General features: G+C 48.1%; 1 pseudogene; it reads left to right on the forward strand.

Moving 5' to 3' along the window:
• The first annotated feature begins 306 nt into the window (after positions 1–306).
• On the forward strand, positions 307–417 carry LOC138526669 (U6atac minor spliceosomal RNA; annotated as a pseudogene).
• Positions 418–17018: the final 16601 nt, after the last annotated feature.

The following is a 17018-nucleotide window of genomic DNA, read 5'->3' on the forward strand; positions in this document are numbered from 1 at the left end:
TGATCTACAGACAGTGAGATCCCCAAAGCTGGCTGTCTTTCACTGCGTTCTAATCGGCAGAGTTCTCTTCACTGATTGGGTTAAACGGTGCATATATTATAGCATGCAACGCGACACGGCGTTACCTGGTCAACAGGGGCTGCACATATGCCTGAGAGGACGGCACGTGGTGAAATGTACCTTGAAAGTCATGAATTGTTGCAAGGATCGTATACTGTACTATTTCTTAAGCAACATAAAACTAACCCTGAGAAAAAAGATCGCGTTTTGAAGCTTATAAATATGGGTTGCGCTGCCTTATGTAGTGTGTTGTTTGAAAGGAGACATGGTTAGCACTCTTCTCGACAAGGCTGGAAGTAGTCCTAGTGGTCCAGGTGGCCTTTACAATATATATATGGCATCTACCCATGTTTTTATTTTTTACTTAAAATACACCTCACAGCTTTGCAAAGCTTGCAACTATTCATTCCCCTCGGAAAGGTGGTCTGGAGAGTTACCAGGACGTTACTAACACCTGCCTGCCTCTGACACTCCGAGCTACACTGAGCGCTGGTCAATGGGCCGGGTCTGAGATCCTGCATCAGATGTCTGGCCGGATCTCGGGACCCGGCCTGCCTCAGCCCTCGCCAGACCATACCAATCCCCCAGCTTCACGAGGTACACTGAGCGCAGGCCAATGGCCGGATCCTGCTGGGTCGAGATTCAGCATCAGATGTCTGGCCGGATCTCGGGACCCGACCTGCCTCAGCCGTGGCCAGACCATACCGAGCCCCCAGCTTCACAAGGTACACTGAGCGCTGGCCAATGGCCCGGATCCTGCTGGGTCGAGATTCAGCATCAGATGTCTGGCCGGATCTCGGGACCCGGCCTGCCTCAGCCCTGGCCAGACCATACCGAGCCCCCAGCTTCATGAGGTACACTGAGCGCTGGCAAATGGCCCGGATCCTGCTGGGTCGAGATTCAGCATCAGATCTCTGGCCGGATCTCGGGACCCGGCCTGCGTCAACCCTGGCCAGACCATACCGAGCCCCCAGCTTCATGAGGTACACTGAGCACTGGCCAATGGCCCGGATCCTGCTGGGTCGAGATTCAGCATCAGATGTCTGGCCGGATCTCGGGACCCGGCCTGCCTCAGCCCTGACCATGCCATACCGAGCCCCCAGCTTCACGAGGTACACTGAGCGATGGGCAATGGGCTGGCACTTGGAGGGTCGAGATTCAGCATCAGATGTCTGGCTGGATCTCGGGACCCGGCCTGCCTCAGCCCTGACCATGCCATACCGAGCCCCCAGCTTCACGAGGTACACTGAGCGCTGGTCAATGGGCTGGGTCCGAGATCCAGCATCAGATGTCTGGCTGGATCTCGGGAACTGGCCTGCCTCAGCCCTGACCATGCCATACCGAGCCCCCAGCTTCACGAGGTACACTGAGCGCTGGCCAACGGGCCGGCACTTGGCGGGGCGAGATTCAGCATCAGATGTCTGGCCGGATCTCGGGACCCAGCCTTCTCAGCCCTGACCATGCCATACCGAGCCCCCAGCTTCACGAGGGACGCTGGGGGCTCTGTGATCTAATCTGCGCTGTGCTCCTTTCACCGGCTGTCATTCGCGCGTCTGCACTCAGTATTTGCTCCACCTGTTTTCTTTCTTCTGGCCTAAAAGGAACATCACAGGACTTAATGGGCCATGACTATTGCTGGGTGGGGGCCATCACTGCTAAAAGCAGACTTTCTACCTGATGGGCAAACTATTGTTTTCCAAATGTGCATCTTACCCTTTCATAGAAAAAAAAAGTCGTTTCATAACTCAAAAATGCTGCTTAAAGTTGCATTCACTCGTTTTTGGAAATGTGTTTTTTTGTCGGGCTGCCACACGCATACCCTGTAATATGTGTGCCCAGATGTCATATGCTGGTCAAACTGATTAATCACAAATACATGCTTCTGTTGTTCTGGCAGCAGTTATTAGGACATTAAACTGTGTGTTCATGGGTGCAAACTTTTGATTTTCACTAGAGGGGCAGAAATACCCCCACATACCCCCTGAATATAAGCGAGCGACCAGCCCAAACCAGGTCCTGGCCAACCACATTCTATAGCACTTTTTAAAAAAAATAAGGAATTGCAAATACGAATAACAACCCGTTTTGAATATATAACATCTCAGCAACGGTCTCTCAACCTGCTGAGCTACCCCGGTAACCTTCTACTGTAGAGCATGTCTATGAATCCCTTAATGTGCTAAAAATCACAGACAGTATTTTGGGTGCACCACTGCCATGGAAGTGATTTCAGGTGGAATTGATGTACAGCGTGGAGTTTGGAAAGAAGTCGCATGAAAGACATGTCTCCATTTTAAAATTATTATTTTGAACATTTCCATTGAGTAGAGTTCAAATGCCGCCTCTGCCCCATCGGAACACCGCCCCCTCCTCCAAACCCCGCCCCCACCCTGGTCCTTATGGGATCCCCCTTTCCATGTTTTCCATTTCCACCACTGGGTACATTCACTCGATCTAACGTCTGGCACGATTGATGACGTTTTCACAAATGAATAAATATACTTTGTAGCTTTTTGGTTTTGATTAACCATAGAGGTGCATTAACATAGAGGTAAGACTGATGCACCCTTTGAAGTCAGAAAGCAGATGTTGCCAATCATGTGTGTGGTGTGTTGACGTGCATTAGCTCATGTGGTGATGTTTCTGTGCATTGTTCGGCCCGCACTCCAGATAGAGTGTGCTGTTGACAGCACAATATTGGAACAAATTGCCACCGATCTTAACAGCAAGAAGTGAACTACCAGAGGTTCAGGAAATCGCTGAAAACCCTATTGTTCCAATAATCTGTGTCGAATATTGTTCAAACCACTAACGGAGATTAACATGTGAATTTGATCCTTCTTGGTTACCCGCACCCTGATGCCCGCGGGCTTTCGGCGCGTTAAAAGCTGGTACATAACATACATAGCATAACGAGGAGCATTTTAAAGATAGACACGTTTTGTGTCATTGAATTGAAAGCATAGAAGTGTTATCTTTCTCTTTTCTGTGCCTTTGCTCACATTATGAGTGTGTTGCTTTTCTTAATAACAGTCTAACATCTTTGTTTGCTCTGTGTGGCCTCATTGTTTCACACAGGTGTCTTCATTTTTAAGTTGATGATTGTGCAGTTTCATGGTGCAGGCCAGGTTAATGATCATATATTGGCACATGTTTTCACGTTTTAATCTGGATGTTGTTGGGGGTATTATTTTATCATTTATACAACCACTCTCTCTACCCCGAGCGACCCTACCCCGCTACCTCTACTGCTGCATGCAGGCTTTGGGGTTCCTTTCCTCAGTGGTATCAGCACTCTTATACTGGCTTTCCTGAGAAGTGTGCTGCCTGGTCCTGGAGCAGCGTGATGCTTGAGGCCACCCTACTCTGCCCAATGGAAGCTGCTGCCTATATCTTCCTTTGCCTGAGACAAGGTCTATAATGTAGAACATATGATCTCGTTGTGGTGTCATGATGTTCCACTGTCTCTGGAGGATAGCTCAGGAGCATCATGCTGGCCTTGGAAGCAAGACGTCACAGAGCAACACAGGTTGGATCCCCGGGTCCGTGCTAAGAAACCTCTGGGTATTAAGCGCGTTATAAATAACCCATCATATTATGTGGTGCCCATAGCAGCCATTTCGGACTTTTACTGCTATCTGCACGTGTGAGTCTTGGAGCAGTACCCTCTCCACATTCCATGCTCCATGTCTGTGAGTAGTTGTGCATGCTAGCAGTGTGCCCAGGCCCGGCTCTAGCAGGGGGGAGGGGGGCCAGGTTCCCCCAAGGCCACCCTCTGGCCCCCACTAGAAAGTAGGCCATGCCAGTGGGACCTGAGGGAACATGGGTGTGGGGGTGGATTTAATTCGACACATCCAGCAGCAACCTCGGAGATATCATTCTGAGAGGCTGTAATGAAGGAGGCTGGCCAGGATTTGTTTTCATGCCCTAGACAATATATGCCCCACAGCCATGACATGACCAGGGAGATGGAGGGCCATTCACACCTATAAGTGAGGTGGCATACATATTCAAGCTGGCAGGCCTACAACTATTTTCTGAAACCTAAAATCACCGTTTTGTTTTCTGTAATTTAAAGCATGTTTATCTTTTGTGGGAATATAGCGTTTTTTTCGCATCATGCTTAATAAAATTATTAACTATATCAAACAATAAATGACAGAAGATGTTGCTTGAAAACAGATTTCTGCAGAAGGTGCAACATCTGACTGGGGGACCTTACACATTACATTCAAAGTATTTATTCTGCTGCATTAACTACTTGAGTATAAGTGAAAAGATAAGGTTGATAGTAACATAAATGCAATTCTGGAGTGTAGTAAAATAAAAAGTGATAGATGCAAGGCTGTGAATTAAACATTACCACTACAGTTGCTCTGCGCAACATTCCATGCCATAATTCTGTAGTATGTCTGTTCCATTACAGAAGGGGACAAGCCATTAACAAATGACTCTTGGTGCTGCCACCAAAAGGTACAGTCCAATCTCAATTGCTAGGCCATGACCCCTCTGCACTGGAACACAAGCAACCACATGCATTTTTAGGCCTTTTCATCTAGCAGTTTGGGAAAGGCTTCTCGAATTGGTGAATGGGCCAAGGCTGGTTTGGAAACAATGGTAAAGAAGATTGGCCAGTGCAATGCCAGTGGTTTTCATTGATTCAGACTTTTTCCTATTAGGTTCAAGACAGAACTCGTGCAGTGGAACACAGATAGGATGGAGATAGAATGTGAGAAGAAACCCACATCCTATGGGTCTATTTGGTCATTTACCCACCCAACGACTAGCCATGACTATGTTAGAGCCTATGGCATTACCACCAACTACCTGCCTCTTGCCACCAAAATGTAACCTTTCTGGAACTCTTTGAGCAAGCTCTATTACAAAGTAACACCAAACGTGTTGCTATTTAGGGACTGCCAGTGTTATTTCTAAGCATTCTTTTAGTGTTTAATTACTGAATTGCCACTGTAAATGAGCTCCTTGTATGATAAACAAACCTTAATGTGTGTGTTCAGCCAGTTGATTTTATAAGCAATATCTTTGTCAATGCCTCTGCCTGAAGTACTGTTTTAAACAAGCTATCGCAAAGCCAAAGGTTTTTGCTTGTGTATAGGTATTAGACATTTTCCAGGCAATGCCATCATATGCCCAAGTTCTTGCACCATTTTCCAGCTGTTCCCCATTTTATGGCACATGGTACCCTTATGGCATTGCCTGGCAAATGCCTATCCATGCCTGATCAAAAGCCCAAGCTGTTGGCTTTGTCAATGCATGTTGGTTTCAGTTTGTCTTCCAAAGTGAACATGTTATGCCTAGATGCGAGTGCCGTGCTTGCTACGCCTAGGTAATCAAGCCGCACCTCACTGAGTTGGTCCAACAAGGCCCTACCTGTAAATAATAAGGCTAGGATCGCAAGTATGGACCAGTTTCAGATCTTCTCATGCATACTTACCAGTGGGGCTCCGACCTAAATAGAATGTATCTGTCTGTGTGGAAGCCTCGTCTACTCTGCCAGAACGTTTCATGATTCAAACTAAGTACCGACTTGATAAGCTCATACTGTTTGAGTAACTTATCAGAGTGTGCATTCCAACAGACTACATCATGTATATTGTGGGTCCTGTTTGGAAAGTATAATGTAAATCCTGGGTGTCGGGTGTTTAGGCAGTGCCGGAATCCCTTAAAGAGCACCTTTAAAATAACACGAGAGAACAGCATTTCCTATAATGTTGCCTGCAAAGTATAAAAGGTGTACATCTTTTAAAACTAAAAAGCAGTATTTAAATATTTCCCAAAGAGTGACATCAGAGGTGGATTTAACATTTGGACCAGGGACAAATCCCCATGCCCCCCTGCTCTGCCTCTCTCCCCCAAATACAAACAGCCAGGGCTGCACAGGCCCTCCCACTGAGGTTGTATCTTTATAACGTGTCACAGAGGCAATGTATTTACTCCAGAAAGTGATTAATAGAAAGTAATTAGAGATGAGAAAAGGTAACAGGTAGTGACCATTGCTGTGGCACTTTTTTCTTTAAATTATATAGGGTTTTAACAGGCTATTTAGGTGTGATTGTTGGGTGATTAGGATACAGGTCAAGCAGTGTGAAACAATGATCTTGCCATGCATTTCATTTCACTTTGTGTCTGTATGAGATTTTTTTGTAAATTCTCATTAATGTCTATACTGGAGCCTATATGCTTCCATTCAGGATGGGGAAAACAAAGCTACAATCATAGGGGGTCATTTGAAGAATAAATGCATTTATCTCCACTTTTTGTGACCTGCAGGATTTTGTATGATTTGGCATGTGAGGTTGGAGACCAGAGGTCCCCCTGCCAAATCAGCATGTATTTTTATGTTGGTTGAAAACCAATGGATTCCTCTGGGATCTGTCTGACATTTACACCTGGTAAAAGCAGGCAGATTCCAAAGGAATCCATTGTGGTGGGCTCCCACAATCATTAATTGTGGAAGTGATTTACACTTTCCCAGACACGTAGTGGAAACATAAAGAGCAAAGGCGATTTTCGCCTGCATTTTACACTTTACTTTTCCAGTACTTGGTTGAAACAATGATAATGAATGAATGGCCCCTTTTGCAAAAAGTGCAAACAGGAGTGGTCCCTTCCTTTGCAATTTAGGATTCAAAGCAAAATGCCCCGCTTACTCTTTTCATCAACACGTTTCTAGAATGATGAATACATTGTCAGGTTGAGTTATCATGTGAGCTGTGCATTTTTAAAATAATGTGTATACAATTAACTATTATTGTAGGCATTCAAAACCATACTTCAACACATATTTCTACCAAGATGAGCTTGAAAGATGCATGGTCAAGTATCTACATTTCAGGCAAGGCTCACATTCTGGATTTATCACTCACCCAAAGTGTGTGATCCTGTACAAACCATTTAATTTCACTATGTCGTATCTGCTAAAATTCGGTGCCCCCAGAAGTGATTCATTTTGCATTATAAGCTATTCCAAACGCCTCACTCATGGTTTAATAGATGGGCAGCACAAGCATTGGAACCCGCCAAGAACACACCCACAAACACACATCTTTCATAAAAAATATCAGGCTGCATTTATTGAACACAATTGTGTTATTAAATAGCAAATCAAAGTAAACACATCAAACAAAAAGTAATCATGGACAATTGCATCTTATAACCAGTATGTACCAAACAATGATGTACTGGGACAAGGTAGGGGAGCAAGGCCTTCTCCTCCCTGCCGTACTCCACCAACAGTGATACCAGGAGGCTGAAACCCCTCAACCTGCACAGTCTACCTTCTCAGGCAGCACTCCCAGCCCTAGCATTCTCTCCTATATGCTAGCACTCCCTCACCTCAACTAAAATGTGCTGCAAAAATGCAACTTAATTTTCGAAGAAACACAATCTCCTATTCCTTACTTCAGTATTCTGGAGGGGTCTGTCTTTCACATAAGATGGAGGGACCGCACGCACCTCCACTGGGGCCTCTTGGGAGTAGCCACAGTGGTCAGGAAGGCCTTGTAGGGTGAACACCATCATCTGAGATGGTACAAAGACTGGAGGCCTCACTGCTCAGCCCTCTCAGAGGAGGTGGAGGAGGCATCATCCTCGATGTTCCCCGGCCAGGCCAAGAAAGATATGCTGGGGGCTGGTCGGAGTAGGGGGAGTGGAGGTAAATGGGAATGGTGATTAGGGGAGCTGAAGGAAGGTGACTAGGGGTGAAAAGTGGAAGAGGATAGGACATAATACAAAGGGAAGAGGAGATGGGAAGGGGAGATAGGTCGATTGATTTTGCAAATACTATTTTCCTTGCTTCTCCTTTTGCTCTGTCTGTTTTTTTATAGAGGGGTGCAAATGTATTTTTCCAGATCTGGGAAGACGTTTTTGCAGGATCACATATCAGTGGAATCTGGATAGACGCAAGTACTTTCTTTAGGTTGCTCCTAGACTCAAACCCAATGGCATTTGGGCCCCTCTTATCACAAAGCTGGCCCACCGAGATGAAAAGTACTGGAGCCGGGCCTAAACGGATAGCATTTAAGAGTATGTATATCATCTTACAAGACACTGAGTTGGCCAAATACTTCTCCTTTTTCGACTAGACTCAAACTGCGCACACCTCGACACCCCCGAGGTGTAACAAAGTAAGTACCCTCATCATTCCACCTTACACAAGAGAAAGAAAAGGTGCACGCTCCTTCTCAGTGTTGGCACAGCCTGCCACCATTGCTTCCAGTGGAAAAGAGTCTACTGGCCTTTCGGAAATAACTAAAGACCCATCTTTTCAATTAAAATTGAGCCTCTGATCCATCTAATTTGCACTTGTTACTGCCAGCGGCCAGAAGGCTTCAGTCGAAAGTAGCGCTTTACTAAAATCCAGATAACATAACACATAGAGGGAGTGGGGGTAGAGCCGGTGGGTGGGGGCACAGAGAGTTGGGTAGGGTGAGTGACTGGGGGTATAGAGAGTGGGGGTTGGATGGGTGAGGGTGGGGAAAGAGAGAGTAGGGTTTGAGTGGGTGGGGTAGAGAGTGCATGGGTAGGGTAGGTGGCTGGGGCAGAGAATGTGGGGTATGGGTACAGAGAGTTGGGATTGGATAGGTGGTTAGGGGTAGAAAGAGTGGTGGTAGAGTTGGTGGGGGTAGAGAGAGTGGAGGTCGGGTGGGTGGGGGTAGAGAGAGTGGAGGTCGGGTGGGTGCTCTTGGAGAGAATGTAGGAAGGGTAGGTGGCTGGGGGTAGAGAGAGTGGGGTAGGGTGGGTGGGGGAAGAGATTGGGAGAGGTTGGATGGGGTAGAGAGAGGGGGGATAAGGTGGGTGAGGGTAGAGAGAGTAGTGGTAGGGTGGTTGGATGGGTGTAGAGAGTGGAGATATGGTGGGTATATGGAGTAGATAGAGTGGGGGTAGAGAGAGTTGAGTGTCAGTAGAGAGAGTGGGGTATCGGTAGAGAGAGTGGGGTAGGTTGGGTGGGGGTAGAGAGAGTGTGGGTTTCGGTAGAGAGACTGGGGTAGGGTGGGTGGGGGTAGAGATAGTGTGGGTAGGATAGGTGCCTGTGGCAGAGAGAGTGGGGGTACGGTAGGTGGGGTAGAGAGAGTGATGTAGGGAGGGTGGGGTTGGAGGGAGTGGGGCAAGGAGCACAGAGTATGTGGGTGCTGACAGAGAGGGTGGTACAGAGTGGGTGGGGGTAAAGAGGGTGGGTTTAGGGTGGGTATAGAGTGGGGGTAGGGAGTGTGGTGGGAGTAGAGAGGGTGGGGGTAGAGTTGGTGGGAGGGTGTAGAGAGGGTGGGGTAGTGAGGGTGTGGGTAGAGAGAGGGAGGTGGGGGTAGAGAGAGATTGGGGAAGGTTGGGTGCGGTAGAGAGAGTAGGGGTAGGGTGGGTGGATGAAGAGAGAGTGGTGGTAGGGTGGGTGGATGGGGGTAGAAAGAGTGGAGATAGGGTGGGTGGATGTGGTAGAGAGAGTGGAGGTAGGCTTTATGGTTGCGGCTAGAGGGAGTGGGGTAGGGTGGGTGTGTGGGTAGAGAGAGTAGGGGAAAGTTGGGTGGGGGTAGAGAGTGTGGGGCTAGGGTGAGTGGGACAGAGAGAGTGGGGCTAGAGGCAGGAAGGGTGAGGGTATGGGGGTAGAGAGAGTTGGGGGTAGGGTACATGAGGGTAGAGAGATAGGCAGTAGGGTGGGTTGATGTGGGTAGAATGTAGGGAGATTGGGTGGGGGTAGAGAGAGTAGGGCTGGTGGTTGGAGAGAGTGGGGATAGCGTGGGTGGGTGACAGTAGAGAGTGGGGGTAGGGTGGTGGTGGTAGAGAGGGTGGGGGATGGGGGCAGCATAGAGAAAGTGGGGGGTAAGGTGGTAGGGTGGCGGTAGAGAGAGTGGTTTAGTGTGGGTGGTGGCAGAGTGAGTAGGGGTAGTGTGGGTGGGTGACAGTAGAGAGAGTGGGGTTAGGGTGGGTGGGGTGTCTGGGGAAAGAGAGAGTGGGGTTAGGGTGGGTGGGGGTAGAGAGTGCATGGGTAGGGTAGGTGGCTGGGGCAGAGAATGTGGGGTATGGGTACAGAGAGTTGGGATTGGGTGGGTGGGTAGGGGTAGAAAGAGTGGTGGTAGAGTGGGTGGGGGTAGAGAGAGTGGAGGTCGGTGGGTGGGGGTAGAGAGAGTGGAGGTCAGGTGGGTGCTTTTGGAGAGAGTGTAGGAAGGGTAGGTGGCTTGGGGTAGAGAGAGTGGGGTAGAGTGGGTGGGGAAAGAGATTGGGAGAGGTTGGATGGGGTAGAGAGAGGGGGGATAAGGTGGGTGAGGGTAGAGAGAGTCGTGGTCGGGTGGTTGGATGGGGTAGAGAGTGGAGATAGGGTGGGTGCATGGAGTAGAGAGAGTGGGGGTAGGGTGGGTGGTTGGGGTAGAGCGAGTGGGAGTATGGTGGGCTTGTAGAGTTTAAGAGGGTGGGGGTAGGGTGGGTGGGGGTAGAGGAGTTTGGATATGGTGAGTGGGTGGGGTTAGATCGATTGGAGGTAGGATGGTGTTTAGGGTAGTGAGGGGAGGTAGAGTGGGAGAGGGTAAAGAAATGGGAGGCTGGGCGGGTGGGTTTTGGTATAGCGAGTGTAGGTAGAATCAATAGTGTTATGGAAAGTGGGGAGTAGAGTAGGTGTGTGGGGGCAGAGAGATTGGGTATATGGTAGGTGGGTGGGGCAGAGAGAGTGTGAGTATGGGGAGAGAGAATGGGGATTGGGTGCGTGGGTAGAGGGTAGAGAGAGTTGAGGTAGGGTGGGTGGTTAGAGAGAGTGGGTTTTGGTGGGTGGTGGTTGAGAGTGGGAAAGGGTGGGTGGGGGTAGAGAGCGTTTGGTCATGGTGGGTGTTTTGGGGGTAGATTGAATGGAGGTAGGGTGGGTGTTTGGGGAGAGAGGGGAGGTAGAGTGGGTGGGGGTAAAGAAATGGGAGGCTGGGTGTAGAGTCGATAGGGGTAGAGGGAGTGGGGAGTAGGGTGGGTGTGTGGGGGCAGAAAGACTGGCTATAGGGTAGATTGGTTTGGTTTTATTTGCTTATATAGCGCACTGAACCCTGAGGTAGCTAGGGACTTGACTTAAAGGAGGTGTTACTACAGACAAGGTATACATAATGAAGTACAATAGGGTACAGGAACATATACAGATATAGTACATTACAGTATGAGGGCAAGGGTACAACAAATAATAGGAAATAGATGGGGTGTGCTAGAATTTACAAGTAGCATGCAGCGAGAGACACTGTGGGAGACATTTTACATTTTACATTTCTGCATTAATATACAAGGAGTGTGTGGTTGCGAGGGTGTACCTTCGGAGGAGGTGGTTGGGGAGAGGAGCCAAGATTTCACTTTGAATCGGAATGTTAGGAAGGAATGTTCATCTCTAAGCGCCGGGAGCAGGGAGTTCCAAGTTTTAGCAGCTAGACCTGGGAAGCTGGTTCCACCTGATTTTGGAGTCTGAATTTGGGAATGCTGCTAAGGCAGTGGACATATTTGGCTCTGGATGAGGCTTTCCACAAGAATTTGTTGGTCAGGTACTCAGGGGCTGTATTATTGAGACACTTGTGGGTGATCATGAGAGTTCTGAAAGTGATTCTGTCTTTTATGGGGAGCCAGTTGGCCGTCTGTCTGGCTTGGGTTATGTGGTCGGAACGTGGGATATTGAGGGCTGCTCTAAGAGCGTTGTTTTGCAGGGTTTGGAGCTTACGGATTTTTTGTTTACTGGTGCCTAGATAGAGGGAGTTGCAGTAGTCGATTTATGATAGTATCAAGGCTCTGGCCAGAGTGATACAGCTTAGTGTGGACAGGAATGGTCTGCAGGCAGTTATTAGTTTAGTGGTGTACGCCGATGAAGAGGCTGTGGCGTTTACTTGTCTTGAGAGTGACACGGTGGAGTCGAGGTAGACCCCTAAAGTTTTAGAGTTTTTCGAGACATTGATGACATTTCCGTCTATATTGAAGGAGTTATATTGTGGGTTGAGTTTGTTTAGTCGTTGTCTGGAGCCAATGAGTAGGAACTCGGTTTTGTCGTTGTTAAAACACAGATCATGCTTGGCCATCCAGTCTTGGATTTTGCTGTAGATTTCATTGAGGCGGGAAGAGTCAGTCTCGTAGGTGCCAGAGAGCGTGATGAGGATCTGAGTATCATCAGCGTAATTGGTATATGGGACATTTATGTCGTCTAGGAGGCCAAATAACATCTTAGTAAAGATGTTATAAAGCGTTGGGGGGATGCAGGAGCCTTGGGGAACTACGCAGGTAATGGACAAAGGGTGTGCTGATGCAGTGTCTGAGAAGACCCTCATGGATCTTTCGGATAGAAAGGATTGGATCCATTTGACTGCGTTAGGTGAGAAGGAAGCTGATGTGATTACGTGCAAAGTTAGGATGCTGTGGTCGACTAAGTCGAAGGCCGAGGAGAGGTCCAAGAGTAGGCGGAGGGAGGGATGGTCATTGTCTTTTGCCTCATCCATTTGGATCTTCAGATCTAGAAGGGCTGTCTCAGTGCCATGTCTAGGTCTGAAGCCGGATTAGCGGAGGCCTAGAAGGTTGTGAGTTTCAATGTGGTTCTGAATTTGAATGTATGCTGCTTTATCAAGAATTTTTAGCAGGAATGGGACGGTAGTGATGGGGCGGTAGTTTGTGGGAATGTTAGGGCTTAGGGTGGGTTTCTTAATCAGTGGTTTGACCCAGGCGTCTTTGAGATTCTTAGGAACTGTACATGAGGCAAAGGAGGTGTTGATCAGTGTGGCGATGAAGGGGGCAAAGTCTTGGCTCTTTCTTTGATGATGGAGGCTGGGCAAGTGTCTCCTTCACATTTAGAGGGTTTGAGGCTAGCAATTATGGATTCTACCTGTGTAATGGTGACAGGTGAGAAATTGAAGAGGTTGGTGTTGTTGTGGCGCTGACTGTGGCTGGCTGTGCTAGTGCCTTTAGAGGCTAGGAGAGTTCTTTTAGTTTCAATTTTGGTCTGGAGTAACGCTATTTTGTCCCGTAGTGCCTTCTGGATGTTGGCACACCAGGTGGTGTTTTGTCACAGGTGGACTGGGGAGGTATGGGCGATTTCATTTCCCTGAGGATTGTGACAAGTTCTTTCACATTGGAGCTGGCATTTTGGATTCTGTTGTTAAATGTATCACTTTTGGTTTTGATAATGGCTGTTTTGTAGTTGGCTGCAGCTGTTTTGAAGAGGGCCATGTTTTGGGGAGTCAGGTCCTTTATCCATTTAGCTTCTAAGGATATTTTTGGATTTCTTCAGGGCTTTTAATTCTGGAGTGAACCATTTATTGATGTGGCTGGGTTGTTTGGTTTTCCTGGTTTTGAGGGGGGCTATTTGGTATAGTGCTAGCAATAGATTCTTGTTGAACAAGTTGACTAGAGTTTCTGGGTCTGAGTCGGTGGAGGGAGTGGGATTGATGATGGGCTGGATGAAGGGGTGAAGGGTCTCCAAGGTGATGGACTTCTTATTCCTCGTAGTGGCTGGGGGTGTTTGGAAAGGCAGTGTCTGGGTATGGGGGGGCTTCTAATTCAAAGTGAATGATGTGGTGGTCTGACCATGCACATAGGGTATTTGAGAGTAAGTTCAAATTGCAATTTAGGTTGGCAACCTAGTCGAGGGTTCTGCCTTTGCAATGGGTGGGCCCAAATATGAGTTGGTTGAATCCTAAATCGAGAAGGGATTGTTCTACGGTTAAGGCGTGTGAATCTAATGGGTCTTTGTATCCTAGGTTTAGGTCTCCCAAGAGTAAGGTTTTGGAGGTGTATTTAGTGTGGTGTCAGAGTAAGTTAGAGATGTCTTCTTCGAAAGTCGAGATTAGGCCTGGAGGTCTGTAAATCAGGTGTATTAATATTGTGCTTTGGGCAGAGATGGGCAATTTGACGGACATGAGTTCTCCTGATGGGAATGGCAGCAAAGTGAATTCTCGTATGCCAAGTTGTGTTTTGGAGATGATAGCAATTCCTTCCCCTTTGCTAGTGGTCCTGTCTGTTCTAGTGATGTTATAATTATCTGGGGCAGAGAGAGTGGGAGTATGGGGAGTGGGAATGGGGATTGGGTTGGTGGGGGGATTTTTAGGGGTAGAGAGGGTGGAGGCAGTTTGGGTAGTTAGAGAGAGTGGGATTCTTTATTAGAGAGAGTGGGAGTTTGGGTGGGTGGTGGTAGAGAGTGGGGAAGGGTAGCTGGGTAGAGAGGTTTGGGGTATGGTGGGTGGTTGGGGTAGAGAGGGTAGGGGTATGATGGGTGGTTGGGGTAGAGACAGTGGGAGTAGGGTGGGTGTGTGGGTGTAGAGAGCATTGGGGTAGGTTTGTAGGGTAGAGTCAGAGAGAGTGGGGTAGGTTGCCTGGGTTAGAGAGAGTGAGGGTAAGGTGGGAGGGGGTAGAGTCAGGCTATGGTTGGTAGGGTAGAGAGAGTGGGGATATGGTGGGTCGGTGCTGGTAGACAGAGTGGGGTACGGTGGGTGGGTGGTGTAGATAAGAGTGGGGGTAGGGTGGGTGGGAATAAAGAGAGTGAGTAAGGTGAGTAGGTGGGGGTAGAGAGAGTGGGGTGTTAGTAGAGATAGTGGGGGTGGGTGGGCATAGAGAGACTGGGGCTAGCTTGGTAGGATGAGGTTAGAGAGAGTTGGGGTTAGGTGGGTTGTTAGAGAGAGTGGTGGTAGGGTGGTGGGGGTAGAGAGCATGGAGGTAGGGTGGGTGGGCATGTGTAGAGAAAGTGGGGGTAGGGTGGTAGGGTGGTGGTAGAGAGAGTGGGGGTATGGTTGATGGGTGGTGGTAGAGCGAGTGGGGATATGGTGGGTGGGGGTAGAGAGAGTGGGGGAGAGAGAGTGGGCGTAGGGTGGGTGGGATAGAGAGAATGGGGGTAGGGTGGGTAGGTGGCAGTAGAGAGAGTGGGGTGTTTGTAGAGAGAATGGGGGTAGGGTGGGTGGGATTATAGAGACTGGGAGTATGGTGGGTTGCTGGGGGTAGAGAGATTGAGGTAGGGTGGAATTGAGTATAGACAGTGGGTGGTAGGGTTGTTTGGGGTAGCAAGAGTGGGGTTAGGGGCAGAGAGGGTGGGGTTATATTGGAGTGCTGGGTGTAGGATGGGTGGGTGGGGGTAGAGCAGATGGAGATTGGGTGGGTTGCGGCAAAGAGGCAGGGGGTAGGGTGGGTAGGAGTGGGTGAGTTTGGAAGGGGTTAGAGAGAGTGGGGGGTCAGTGATGGAAGTTGGTTGGGGACAAAAACATGTAGAACAAAGCAGCCTCAGAAGGACTTGTCAAATGTAGCCCAAAATAGCCCTAACAAAACACAACTAGCTCACGAAATGGGGTGGGTGGGTGGTTGGAGTTAGAGAGAATGGGAGTGGGTTGGGTGGGGGTAGAGAGAATGGGGGAGGGGTGGAGAGAGAGGGTGTTGGGTGGGTGGGTGTTTCTTGAAAGGCTGCCTCAGGAGGACAAAAAACAGATCTGCCGTCAAAGGTAGCCCAAAAATAGGCAACATGTATGTGAAAATAGCCAACAATAGCCCTATGTGAAATCACTTCACAGCCAGGAAATGGAAAGCCAGGCACCTGACGTGCTTCTTACACAGCTGCTGATTGGGAACTCATATTGTTAGGGAACTTCTCATTGGGTAGTACAGCGGAGAAGTTGGAAACAGAGATTTTAGCCATTTGGCCATTTCATGCCATGTCATTGCCCGTAGCTATGCCAACCAGATATTCTCCGTTCAGAATCCCCATTCCCTCTTTCTCTATTCTGTAACAATGTCAATATGAGACTGGGATTTGTGTGGTCTGGTCTTATAGCTGTGTCTGGCCTCACTGTGGACCACCAGGGATCCAATGCCAGACGTGGCACAGTTTACTTTAAAGTTGGTGCAGCAAATTACTTTTTTAAAATCTCTGTGTAATAAAGGGTTTGGCGCTAAAAACACACAGGGAGGGATGGCATTTGCCCTATGGAAAAAGTGAGCAGACACCGTCTACCCATGTGTACCCTCGACCTGTGCCCTGAATCCTCTCCCAGACTGTCCTGTTACTCCCATGCTGTCAAGTGCATTTTTGACATGGGCATAACAGCACTGCATGCCTGTCAAACACTGATGACCCTATCACATCATTTATTTTGCTATGTGTTGTGTAAGTCTCACAAGTAATGTTGCATTTCAGTTCTGGTACTATTCCATTCAGAATGGGAAAAACAAAGCTACAATCATACACTTTTTGATGAATGTAAAACTTTATATATTTGATTTGTTCATAATGTGTTTTGTGTAAGTTTCAATTCATCTCTTTAAAGCTGCATTAATGCACATTAGTCAGCTGGAGACCGGAGATGACGTATAGTCAAGTGTCTAAAGAGCAAACTGTGCTCGAATTCCAGCTTCGCCACTACTGACTTGTGTGATCGGGGGCAGATTCCTCCAGTTCATTGTGCTGTGTCTTTCCAAATTGGGATGTCACTTATGGTTTGTGTGTTGTTGGAGGTGGAAGGTAGGACAGCAGGTTTGCGTTCATGTTGTAGGAGAAAAGGGATGCACGGCAGGTGTAGGTCTGGTTTTATTGGGAGGAAGAATTCCAGGTGTTAGGGAGAATTCTCAATATGTGCTAATTTCCCTTACCTTTTGAGACCCCCAGCAACTTTGCTGGATTTCTAGGATTTCTTTTTTTTTTACCTGGGAAGAGTGTGAGCCTTTTTGTTCCCACTCTTCCATGTATTTTGATGTGTGTTTTACTTTTGTGTTCTTTGGTTATGGAGTTTTCAAACAACTCCATAGGCATCATCTTTTTCTGTGTGTCACACAGCACCTTCTGTGAAGTGGCACAGGGATGTCTTTTAGACTTCCCAAGGTGTAAATACCTTCTCTGGGACTGACTACTGTCTCCCAGTGCATGTAAAGTTAAATTGACTTTACTAGTCTCTTTAAATTTACTGACCCAGCACACGCTTCCTATCGAGTGCTGGAGGGGTTGCCTAGCTTCCCCTGAGTCAAAACACTCA

The sequence above is a fragment of the Ambystoma mexicanum genome, chromosome 7p (assembly GCF_040938575.1).
Source record: "Ambystoma mexicanum isolate Mex_15411 chromosome 7p, UKY_AmexF1_1, whole genome shotgun sequence".
NCBI classification, from domain to species: domain Eukaryota; kingdom Metazoa; phylum Chordata; class Amphibia; order Caudata; family Ambystomatidae; genus Ambystoma; species Ambystoma mexicanum.